Genomic DNA, 13,083 nt, shown 5'->3' on the forward strand with positions numbered 1-13,083 from the left:
ATGCATATTTACCTCTCTATAACTGTGCTCTCATTTTTCAAATCAACCGAGCATTCTGGCCAATGATCAACAATGACTTCGTACTGATTCAAAGTTTCTTCGGTGTGTTCATATGTTTCTTCAACAGATTGCGAGGAAGAGTGATGTGCGGTTATTTCCGTCCAACGGGCCCTATTAAACTTGCACAGATCTAGCAGACGAAGGCGTTTTTCTAGGATCCACAAAACACTGTACATATGAAACAAATCTCTGAGCCCATTCCTCCTTTTGTTCTCTTGGTCCTCGCCTACAGAAATAATTAACATTAGCTATGATTATGAGAGATATGATAGAAACTCCCAAAAACAAACCTTTCCTTCATTAAAACTTTCATAAAGAGATAGACTCTGTAACTGGGAGTTCTGTGAGTCCTTCGGGCTCTAAATCTCAAGAGGGCGTTGTGACCTTTATTTGGTCAGCACACAATGATGGCTCTAAACTTGCTAAGTGATGGGGAACTAATGATTAAAGAAAAACAGATAGCCATGCAAAGAAATGGTTAAAGTCTTTCAGTGCGGTGGGGATGCATCTCTTTCGACTTTCGCTTTGAATTATTCACATTCGGTACTGTGAACTAAGATCCCTCAAGGAATTTCCTCGAAATCTAGAGTTCAGGCATCACAGGAGGCATCAGGGGAAGCAATCGCATGACAATCTCAGACTCTTACTATCTTAGGCGAGGTTTCAACATCGGACATGATTCAGCCTTTAGGAACCTTTAGGTTGATTCCACGAATTATAGTATCAAGCATTTCATGACACTCTTCAGGCATGCACAGTCATAGTTTCCATTTTAATCTCAAAACGCATTGCAACCATAATTATTAAACCATTGAACCATTCAGCTTTGAAGACATAATTCCATCTGACAACTCCAGTTATCATTTGGAGAAACGAAAGATCAAAATTCTTAGGGGACCCATTCAAAGTTTCCCCCAGAGCAGATTTTGAAAGGGTGGTGGTTGTGGCCATAACAAACTCTAAAAGTGTTGTTCCCTTTAGGGAACAATAGCTATTCCCTATAGGGAACAGAAAAAATATTCCAAAAAGGTGTTGTTCCCTTTAGGGAACAACAGCTGTTCCCTAGAGGGAACAACGAAAAAAACATGAAAAATTTTGTTCTTCTTAGGGAACATCAGTAGTTACTTGTGGCCACAATAGGTAGAAACTACAATCTTTCACTGGCTACACTTCTGCCCATGTTGTTAAGTACTCTGTTGCGGTAATAATATAATGCGTGCTTGTCTTCCTTCCTTGTGGCTGGATTGAACCTACAAAGTCAATTTCCATTTTTCAAATACTTGTAATGAAACCTGAGGGTTTAATGGCAGTTCATCTCTTAATGAAGTCTCATCCATCCTTTGATAAGAATTGCATGCTTTAAAAAATGCGTTAAATTATTTATGCACTATCATCCACCATAACCCTGTGCACAGAATCTTCTGCGTGATCGCTCTACATGCATAATGTCCTCCCACCACTCCTCCATGTGCTTCGGTGAGGATACTAGTGTGCTCGAATTCTAGAACATATCAACACAATATTTCATTTTTTCCCATCTTTTACAAATGTCTCATTATAACAAAAAAATCCATGGCGCAGACGACCAGTTCCTTCTTCTGTTGAGTAGAATACCTGTCCGAAGCTATGCCAATAGTCAGAAACTAAATTATATCTACAAAATGATCACCCGCAATGCACAAAGTGAAGAGCTACACATCCGACAATCCCTCTTCCAAATCAGTTGGTTCTTCACATGTCTCAATCCAGCTTAGGTTATTTGGTCTTGCATTCAACCGTCAAGGCTTCACTATTACTTCGAAGTCATACTCTTGCAACAACAAAAACCACCTACTTATTTACACCCTCAAAATAGGCTTGTTGACTAGGTACTTGAGGGTAGAGTGATCTGTATACATTTTGAAGTGTGAACCCAATAAATAATGTCAAAAATTTTGCAGTGCATAGACCATTTCCAACCCTTTGCGCTCTGTAGTGGAATAATTCTTTTCGAATTTTAACAGTTTCCTACTGTAAAATTCTATTGGATGATCAATATCACCTTCGTCAGGCTGGGTTAATACCACACCTAGCGCAATACATGAGGCATCTACATGCACATGTAACTCCTTCTTCCAATCCAGAAATACTAAGATGGGTGCAATCACCATCTTGTCCTTTAACACATCTAGACTTCGTTGAAATTCCTCATCCCAACAAAAAGTCGCATCCTTCTTTAATAGTTTCTCCATCAGTGCAGTTATCTGGGAATAAGACTTGATAAACTTGCTATAGTATTTTGTGTGGCCTAGCGTCGCACGCAACTGCTTAACATTATTGGGAGCTTCTAAGTTCACAATTACCACTATCTTCGCAGGGTCCACCATCAATCCCTGCTTGCATACTACATGGCCTAGAAAAATTCTAAAATGCACACAAAATATACATTTCTTCAAGTTTAGCGTGATCTTGAATCTGTGACATGTATCCAGCATAATTCATAGACTTGCAACATGGCTCTTTACCAATCTGAACATAGTCGCGTCATCAAAATATACCTCCAAGAATTTATGAATAAACTCCTTAAACACTGCGATTACTACTATGGAGAAGATTACGGGCACATTCTTTAGCCCGAATGGCATTATTATATACTGAAAGCAACCCCACTCCATCGTGAAGGTCGTCTTACTGTGGTCCTTTGGCGCGATATTTATTTGATGGTATCCTGAAAACCCATCACTGAACGAATATGCCTCGTTTCCTCCAACATTTTCTAAAACTTCGTATGTGAATGGTGTCGGAAATGGATCATGGACACTTGCATCATTCAATTTCGTTAGATCTACGCATATCCTAATTTCACCTTGTTGCTTCTTTTCCTGAACCACCATGGGGCTAAACCAATCATATTCTTCAACCAATTCAATAATTCTAGCCTCCAGCATCTTATGCAGCTCTTTACGCACCTTTTCTTTATACTCCAGATTGAACCGATAAGCTCTTTTCTTGATGGGCTTCATATCAGGTTTCAAAGTAATTTTCATAATACCCAAGTCTCCTACAATACCTTTTATGTCTGAGAACTTTGTTGGGAATAGACACTGGTATTTGCGCAACAATTTGACCACCTTATCGACTGTATCTTCATCCCAATAGTCTCCTATCTTCGAGAACTTAGGATCTGCATCAGATCCAATATTTACTTGTCAGGTTTCTAGTGGCTATATTAGATTAGTGTTCTCTGTCTGAGGTCCTTCAACCTCGCACTGACCTTTAGTTTTTGGAATGTTAATTTTTCTGGGATCATCCTCTTCTTCAACAATAATATTGTAGCATTCCTATGTGTGGCGCAACTGTGTACTCCAATCTGGCTGTAAACATTCCACCAGCTCTTTAGGAATTCTACGAATAGTGGCCTTAATCTCTTGTAGCACTTCATCAATTCATTCAAACCCATAGTCAAAATTGAAGGTTAATAAGAAGCTTTCCTACAAAATGTTGCATTAATTTGTTTCATGGTGTAGTTCTGTTTCTAGATACCAATTCATAGGTATAATGTCAAAGGTATGGTAGAAGGTGTGAATCCACTCTAGTTGAGGTTCTTCACCCCAATATTTAGTCCATTGCACCAGATGTTCATGCGGCTCATCCTTCCCACTGTACTTCTTAGTCATCCATGTGTTAGAATATCCAAACCAAAGCTTTATCATCCACTTGTATTCCTTCCAGCCAGCAAAACTCTCCTTGTGTGTACCCCACCATCGGGCATGAGTAGCGTGCAATGCCAACTCAAGGGCTTGAAATTGATGCTCCTTGGGCACCTCCCTTTCAAATTCATCCAAAAAGAGATTAACATCATTCAAGCCATCATAGTGTGGAAGCTTCCTTACCTATGTAGATACACATTGTAGTGATTTTGTCATCATATTGCAGTGCAGTGTAGATACTTCATGCAATCGATTCTACAAGTGCTCGAGTTCTTCATCTAAGTCTGAGGTGTAGGAACTATCCCTATCCCATGTAATTCTTCCATCGACCATAGGATTGATTCAATCTTCATCTTGCACTATGATATTATATATCTAGTCTAGATCATCATCATCCTCCACAAATTCTTGAGCAGGTTGAGTATAACACACTTCTTCAGTAGGGTCTATTGGCACAATAACCCTGAGTGCCTTCCTCTCAAAGGTCATATTTTTCTTCTTTACGTTAATCATCGCATCCATGTCAAAGTCCCAATCAATTCCTAGTAGCGCAGGATATAGATTTCTGTCGTCTACTATTTTTATTACTTCAAAATATTCTAGAGCACTTTCTCCTTCAATATCGATTATTACCCCATACAGTCACCCCATAGGAATAATCTTCTCCTGATTTTCCATGCGTAGCTGTATAGGATACCATTTCAACACAGGTCTCCCCATCCTTTCCCAATTCTGTTTAGGCATCACATTTGCAGTAGACCCCAGATTCAAGATTACTTGGTCCATTTCATACTGCCCTATCTGTGCGAATACCCTCATCTCGTGCCCTGTCCATTTCTTATGCTTATCTAGCTTACTTACAACACGTTGTCCTGAAGGAAGCTTAACATTACCTGCAAAGTTTTCCATTAGCTCTTGGAGACCTTTTACTGCCTTCTTATCACGCAAAAACTTCATATAGGTCTTTAGAAAAGTAGTTAACAATGAAGGATCCACATCTTTCACTTCACTCTTCCCAGCTGATTTGTCTTGACTTCCGGACGTAGATGCTTCAACGAAGTTATTTTGAGCCTCCATAAAAGTTTCTTTAGCCTAGTTGAGGTTGAACCTGACTTCCTTTTCAGCGGTCTTGCATACCCATCCTTCAGTCTCTAGTTGTTTCCCCTTATCTTCACCCGTGACCATACCACTGCGTGTTACTATATTAACAATGTGATCCTCTTTGCATGGTTCCACCCTCATCATTTGGATATTCTACGTAGGTTGTTGGTTCTGCCTCTTCTTTTCTTGCATCTTTGCTATAAGTATCAGGTAATATTCTATCACATGATCGAATTGTCTGCAATATTGACAAGATGGATGCATTGGGTTCTGATAGTCACGTGCAAAATGTCCAGCTTCACCATAGTTATAGAAAATAACTTGTCCATGGCCTCTGCCAACCCCTCCTCCTCTTCCTCTTACACGACCTTGAAATCCTCCACACGCTTCACCCACACCCTGATCTGGAGGCCAAGTTTCTGCCTGGATTCAGTAGGTATGGGTCGTATCCATTATTAGTTCATAGCTTTGGGAATGGCGCTGATCATGACCTACAAACTTTCAGAAATTGAAAAACAATTGCTGATGGGTTTGTACAAACTTCTATAGTAGATGACAATTATTTTTCGCGTATTGTCCTATAACATGACAAATAACACACCATGGCACTACTCCTACGCTTGGCCCAATAGTATTTTCTAGCTTCATGGGGACAACCACCCCCCCCCAATAAGATATTTTTGATAAAATGGGCAATGGTCATTATCATGCCCATGGCCCCTGCATTTCAAGCACCAAACTTCAACATGCACCTTAGTTTGGGCTTCCTTTACCTTCTTCAGGCTTTGCAACTCCAAGTGAAAACTTGCTAGTTGTGAGTGAATTTGTTGTACTCTAGTGTTCGTATCTTGTATTGGCAAGGCTTATAATCTCATCACGATCTCCACAACTTCTGCTTGCATTGTTATCTTCTGTTGTGATAATGGTAATCTTAAGTGGGGAAACAATGAAGCAATGTACCAATCTTTGTATTTCTCATCTGTGATGTTCATATTAGACTCCCGAATCAAGAATTTTAACCTCTGATCAAAATCCCACAAGGATTCATTCACCACTTGCATTATCTCCTTAAACTCTGTAATATACTGCGCCTGAGATTTAGGCTTCTTAAACACGTAGTTCAATGCTTGCTTAGTACCTACCAACGTTGTGACAGGGCGATCTTGATAGTACTTCATATACCAAGTTAGCTCTTTATCCCACAGTGTTATGACCAGCTGCACTTTCTTTATATTATCATCATTGATTTGATGCATTGTCCACACAGCATCTGCAACGAACCAAACCTGTTCAGGGTCTTCGCTTCTTTAAAGATCGACATCTTCATTGCATTCACCATGTTGAAAGGTGGAGGTGGAGGCAGAGGCGAAGGTGAAGGTGCAAGTGTATGTGGTGGAGGTGGAGGTGGAGGTGGAGTGGATGGATGAGGTATCCATGGGATACCATGACATACTAATTACAACGTACTTCACGGTGTATTCAAAATTGTTCCTTTGTCGTTGCTTGAAGAGGATACCAATAATGAACAATATCCAGAGCTTGATTCTCCATTCCTTTTGAAGGGTTTTCCACTTAGCGTAGTGCCAAACATCAAGGTAATGGCATAACCCATTTTTGACACAAAATCATCCTAATCCAAGTTTTCAAAGATTGTAGGTACTTACCTCACGGTCCTTTGAAGTGCCTCCACTCTGCTTCACTATAAATGAGAGTTGTGTCAATCGTGAACTCAGTCACAAATGCTTCGAGTGTTCGATCAATCCAGTGATCGACGACCCGAATAATGTTATTCTCTGAAGCTTTGAAGCACTTCATGAGCTTTGGAGTCCACACGATAGGGCCATCAAGTCTCCACATATCCTGAATATTTGCTAATCTAGACAACCACTCGTGCAATTCTCTAAAGAAGAAACATAAAAAGTTCTCAGTTTCATTTGAGTATAGGTATCTACTCAACCACAGTTCCTTGGAAAGCCACAAGTTTCTATTCTCCTGAGTTATGAATGCCTGTTCCTTTCGATCGAGCCACTTATCAATTTATTTCTTGGTAGGGAACCACTCATTCGACATCACACATTCCTCAGATTTATTCTAGTCCAGGCAACATAACCATTTGTTGGCTTAAGGGGGCCTGACCTAGGTTTAGAGTTACTCACACCAACCAAAAAAATCCTAACTGCTGGCCCTTTCAAGAACAAACTGAGTAACACAAGCTGTAGTCTCACCCGAAGCAGTATTGGGGGATGCATGAATCATTTGCTCCATCCAAAGGCCTGTGTGATGGTCTTCCTAAGGTTCTTATATCTTAGATCTGGCTTCGTGCAGACTTATTCCATCCGACTGGCAGCTATTGCAACTCTAACAAAATGATCTTGAGACCTTTGTGAAGGTACTTGATTGTACTTAGTAGACATAAAAGACACAGATTCACTAATTTCTCACAATAAATAGTATATTCCGAACTTTTTATGACCTAGATCTACCTTCATGTAGATCTATCCTTTACAAGTAGTTAACTACAACAGATTTATTTAACAACTTCCTGAGCTCCGCGAAGGAGTTTTATTATACTTATTATGCATCAATGTTATAGATCTATTTTTTCCACATATATAAAGCATTAATTCACATAAAACTGATCACAGAGAAAATATATATAAACCTAAACAGAGGTAAATAAACAAGGCACATATGCACATATTCGGCTCCAAACAGTCATTATTAAGATGAATCATTCAGATACAAACTTCTTATCCTTGTGCACCAGCTGCATGGGCTTGCGCACTCAGCTATGGACTTACAAAGGTTTCCATGCACTTAGCTGCAAGAGCCTTCCCATTTCGCCTAAGTACAGGAAACAAACTTTCCTTCTTTAGCCCCTTTCCCTTACAATGATTCTCTATTAAAAGTAATCTCTTAGACTTGCTATGACTCAAATATATATAACCTTTTCATTACAATACCATGGCCCATGGACCATGGGTGAATCTCAAAACCGACCTATCACCTACCCTCAAAAGGGACTAATGCCCCTTTGACTCTTGCTTCTCTTCACGCTCCTCTTCCATATTTCATGGAGACTTTACATTCCTTCACAAAAACTATTACAAAACTTGACTTTACTGACAAAATTTGACCCTAAGGATCACATCCCAACAACGAATTGAAGGAAATGTACCTTCATCATAATGAGAAGTATATGAAAAGTTTTATGCACGAGAAATGGTTCCTTGTAGCTTCAAAAGTCTTTCTTCTTTTATCCTAGTCATGACAAGTGAGTGATCTTATGCTTTTCTAACCTCAACCTTGCCATGAAATATGTGAATGGAGTGTCCTTGTTGGCGGATGTGGACCAAATATAGTAAGTTTCTCCTCAACTCTGGGAGGTATAGAACATCATGTAGAAGAAAGTATGGAATACCAAGAAGTTTGAGCCTGATGGTGCTAAGCCTTGATGGCTTGAGTTTTGACTTGTCTGCAAAGGATACTACTCCATCAACATTGTCAGTGAATTCTTCCAATAAATATCTTCTGAAAGTTATGTCACAAGTTCCTCCTAAATCAAGCAACCAAGCATATTTCCATGAAGCAAGTGAAGCATTGAATAAATTTTTAGTTACTCCAATGTTGCAATGTGCCACAAGATAATGAGTGGGATTAGGTGTTTTTCCTTACCCTTTCTGAGGTGTTTTACCTTTTCCTTCATTTCTTTCCTACTCTTTTTTGTCCCAAGGAAAGTTAAAGGTGGAAGCATCATGTCCATCTCTATTGCATCATATGCAATGAATATTAGATATTTCTCCTTTAAAATGTTTGACCCACCTGCCTCCAAAATTCTTCATTCCTCTTCCTCTTTGACCACCTCTTCCTCTAGAAGAATCTTGTGCATGATTCTTCTCTTATTGTGTAAGGCACAAAACTTCTTTAGTAGACTAAGGAGTTGTCTTCTTCCCAAAATCCTTCTTTCTCTCAACAAAATTATTCTCAAGGGAGTCAAAGGTAATCTTCTTAAGGTTTCCACTTGCTTACAAGGACTCAAGATAATGTGAATAGGTTGGATATTGTTCCTTGACATAAGCTATGAGAGGAATATGTATTTCAAAACTAGGGACTTTTATGTCCTGCATAATGGATCTTACTTCTGATGCTAAGGGAAGAGGGTCATTATTTTTCAACTCAAGATTGAACAACTTGATCATGAATTGAACAACTTCAAGTATAGAATGTGAGTCATATAATTCCTTCAATTTCTTTAAGGCCTCAAAGGAATTTGAGAATGGTGAAATATTTTGACTCATCTCTTCTTTTACAGATGCTACAATCAAGGCATAGACTTTATTGTTCTTGTTTTCACATATGGAAAGCTTCTTATCTGAAGTAGGCTTTTTAGATACATTTTATCGTTATCCTTCACAAATTCCTTTCCAAAGCTCATTAAAAATGAAGGTGTGTTTTATCTTCTAGGAACACTCATGATAGTTCTCTTTTCGAGAGATAACTGCTCCAACAATGGATATGAGTAACTTCATTATAAAATATGAACTTGACTTCAGTGAAATTTAGCTTAGGGTTCTTTAAATATCCATATATATTTAATCCATCTCAAGTACTCTCGACAAGCTTTGCATGCCATACCATGTACCAATGCATATATATATATATATATATATACACCATATATTCATGAATCAACATATGAACTAAATCATAGACATGATCCCAATCATACATGTATGAGCCAACATATAAAGTAGTTTACACACCATTGCATATGAGTTTACACACCATCACATATCATTTACGGCCTTCGAGATATATACCAATGCATTATGTGCCATCACATATGATATGAAATTTAAAAAACTTGAACGCATGCATGTCTACCATAGTGCATATATCAACCTTCAAAAATAAGTTAACACATGGTGTATACAATTTAACACATACATATCGTTACAAGCTCTCCAACGCACAAAATATATCCATCAGCCATACTCAGGGCTTCAATTAATTGAGAAAAGGAGAAAGGAAACCCAACACACAATGAGTTATACCATACAGCCACAATTCACAACACCATTATTTCAGGGTTTCTTAGTCAATATAATGCTCAACTTTGCAGAGACCAACGCATAACTTACACTGTAGGAATTACTAATGTAGAGAGTAGGAAAAAAATATTTTGCACAATCTTCAAATCCATGCTCACCATGCCAAGAGATTCAATCTAATGCACATAGCTTGACATTCACTACTTAATACCATATACATGGCTTTCTTTCTCATCATAGTATACATATCACTAGAATCGAATGCAACCATTCTCAACATAAACCATCACAATTCATAGCCTTTGTGGCAATCTACACAATTCAACACATCAATGCACCAGAGTCTTCAACACACCAAGCACATAGGGATAGAGGATGGCAGGGATTAGCAAACATGATATACTGCAGACAAATTGTAGAAGGCAGTTACAAGGGAAGAAAGGGATGCCAAAAATTGAGGAGATGGTTTTGATGCCATGCCAGACCAGGAGTAACTCCACGAATAAATTGTTGATTTTTCATTAATATAGCATATGACTATATACAAGGGGAAGGAGACTATTGGGTTTCATCTCCCAATGTCTCTTCATCTTCCAACTTCCTTTTATTTTTACTATTTGCAATATGTACATCAGTTTACATAATCCCGAATATTAGGTGTCAACAATATCTCTCTCTCTCTCTCTCTCTCTCTCTATATATATATATATATATATATATATATATATATATATATATATATATGTATGTATGTATGTATGTATGTATGGTGCATTTCTCTTTTCATGTTAATATTCTTTATTTATATGTTGGTATCGACGTTAACATTGTTAGGTCATGTTAGATATGTTCATTTAATGTGTTTGCATATAGATGTGTATGTGATAACAATTATTTGACATGAGATGTATATTTTAGGATGTGTCCATGATTATGTTAAATTAAAGTGTTTGTTTTCTTTTATATGTGATCATGATGATTATGCCTTATTAGATTATTAGGTTTGTCTGCTAGCTAATGACGTTTATATGTGTTATAGGTGTATATAATTAGATGATGCTAGCGAATTTGAATGTGTATTTTAGATGATGTTTATGTTTGTTAGATGGTTATCATAATGATGTTTGTTTTTATGAAATAATATTTATTATAGATTATGTAGTGGTGAAGTTATATCAAAATTTTATATATGAAATTACATGGAAAACAACTTATTTAAAAAAAAATGGGAAGATATTTTTATAAATTACAATGTTTAATATGGTTGAAACTTTAATTGTACAATTACCATAAATATTTCTCTATTTCTTAGGTAGTTCATACATGTTCATTCTAACCTAATTACTAAAATATTTCAATAATAACAAGGAAAAAATAATTTAAGGTAAAATAATTTAGTTCGTTCTTAATAGGATGAAAATGTGCAACTCATTCAATTTTTTAAATAAAATATTAATAATAATAAATTAGTCAAAAATATAATTTAAACAATGAAAAATTACACTATGGTCGATCTATATATAGAGATAGAGAACCACTTTAGATCCATCTTAATCGTAGATTTATGAAGCACTAGAACATATTAAATCTTTTTACATGTACATATTTTTTCAAGTTTTGAATTCCAAAAAGAGATTTTCATATAATGAGATTCGAACCCTCTTGGATCGTGGTAGATCTATTGTTAAGGTGGATCTATATTGGTTTATAAAATTCAATTTGTTATCAAATTTCAAAACTTTAACTCATAATTTTTTTATAATTACTTTACATTTAATATAACTTGAAAAATTCTATTTTAATAAGCTTTACTTTATCAGTAAAAGTATGAGAGTTTCAAGTGATTTAAATTTAATATTTATAGCAACTCTAACCAATTTAAATTAGAAATTTCCCTCTCGAAAGATGAGGATCAAGAAATGTAAAATAAGGCTTGTGAAGTTACTTGTAGTTGGGGGTTTTCTCTACTGGAATTTTTCCCTTAAACAGGCAAGTGAACTTTTTTCTAGTAATAAAGATATAACATTTTGGTGCTATTTTGGTTCTTTATTTTCTATTGTGGTTGAAATTGATCTTTTTTAATAATAAGCATGAGTTGAATGATACAAACATCATACTATATTAGATTTAACTTTTTGGCAGATAATATATTTGATTATTTCTTAATGAACAACTCAAGAAATATTATTTTTTCCACATACTTTTCATGAGATAGTCACTAAAATTCATGTTTTCACATTTTTCCTAGCTAATATTACATCATGATTACAATGATAAAGACATGTGTGCTTTAAATAATTTTCTTATAAATACATACAAATATATATTTATTTTACATAATCTAAATAGGAAAGAAAAATGCATCACCAACCCTATTAGAAAGTCAAACAAACTCCTGTAATCACCATCATATTATTTATCATTTAATTCTTAGCCATAAAATATTTATTAATTCAACTTTTATTTATAATTACCATTGAAAAGTAAAGTCAAAACTATTCCATTATCCATGAACACAAAATTAAAACCACTCATGCATCCATGTAAGCCCATCTGTTTCTCTTATGGTATATAAAAAGATGTAATCAACATTTTATACATGCATAATACCTCTTTTTAGTTTACATAATGTTGCAAGAACTGGAATTTGAATATAGTAAACATGACTTTACCGCTCATGTAAAAAATTTAATCTTACATATTAATGCACAATTCTTTCATTGTTAAAGTCCTTATAGATTTATTACTACATAATTTACATTGATTTTGATATAAAATTGAAGAAAAAATATGTGAACTGATTAATAAACCAATAAGTATCTAAATCTAGAATAAATCTTCAATGTGGTTTCCAAATTCTCCATTTTCTCATTTCAGTTATATACTTCTGATTTTCCTATTTGAGAAGGATTATCACCTTGAATCCTTATTATCATCGATATTGCACAACATGTTTTAAACTACAATTATATTTATGGAGACATGTTGCATAGTGAAAATAAGGGAGGTTATTTTATTATATTGAAAAGATTTGATGATGGTTATAGTAGGCCTTTTAGTACATATATAACACATATATGATTTTCCTTCTCCATTTTCTACCACTTTGTGAGTTATTTTAGATTGATACTCACAATTTCATTTGAGAAAGGAGATAATATGAGTATATTTAGATTGATATA

Source organism: Pinus tabuliformis, chromosome 1_1, assembly GCF_031772625.1.
Source record: "Pinus tabuliformis cultivar Carrire ecotype Pingquan chromosome 1_1, CPIR1, whole genome shotgun sequence".
Lineage (NCBI taxonomy): Eukaryota > Viridiplantae > Streptophyta > Pinopsida > Pinales > Pinaceae > Pinus > Pinus tabuliformis.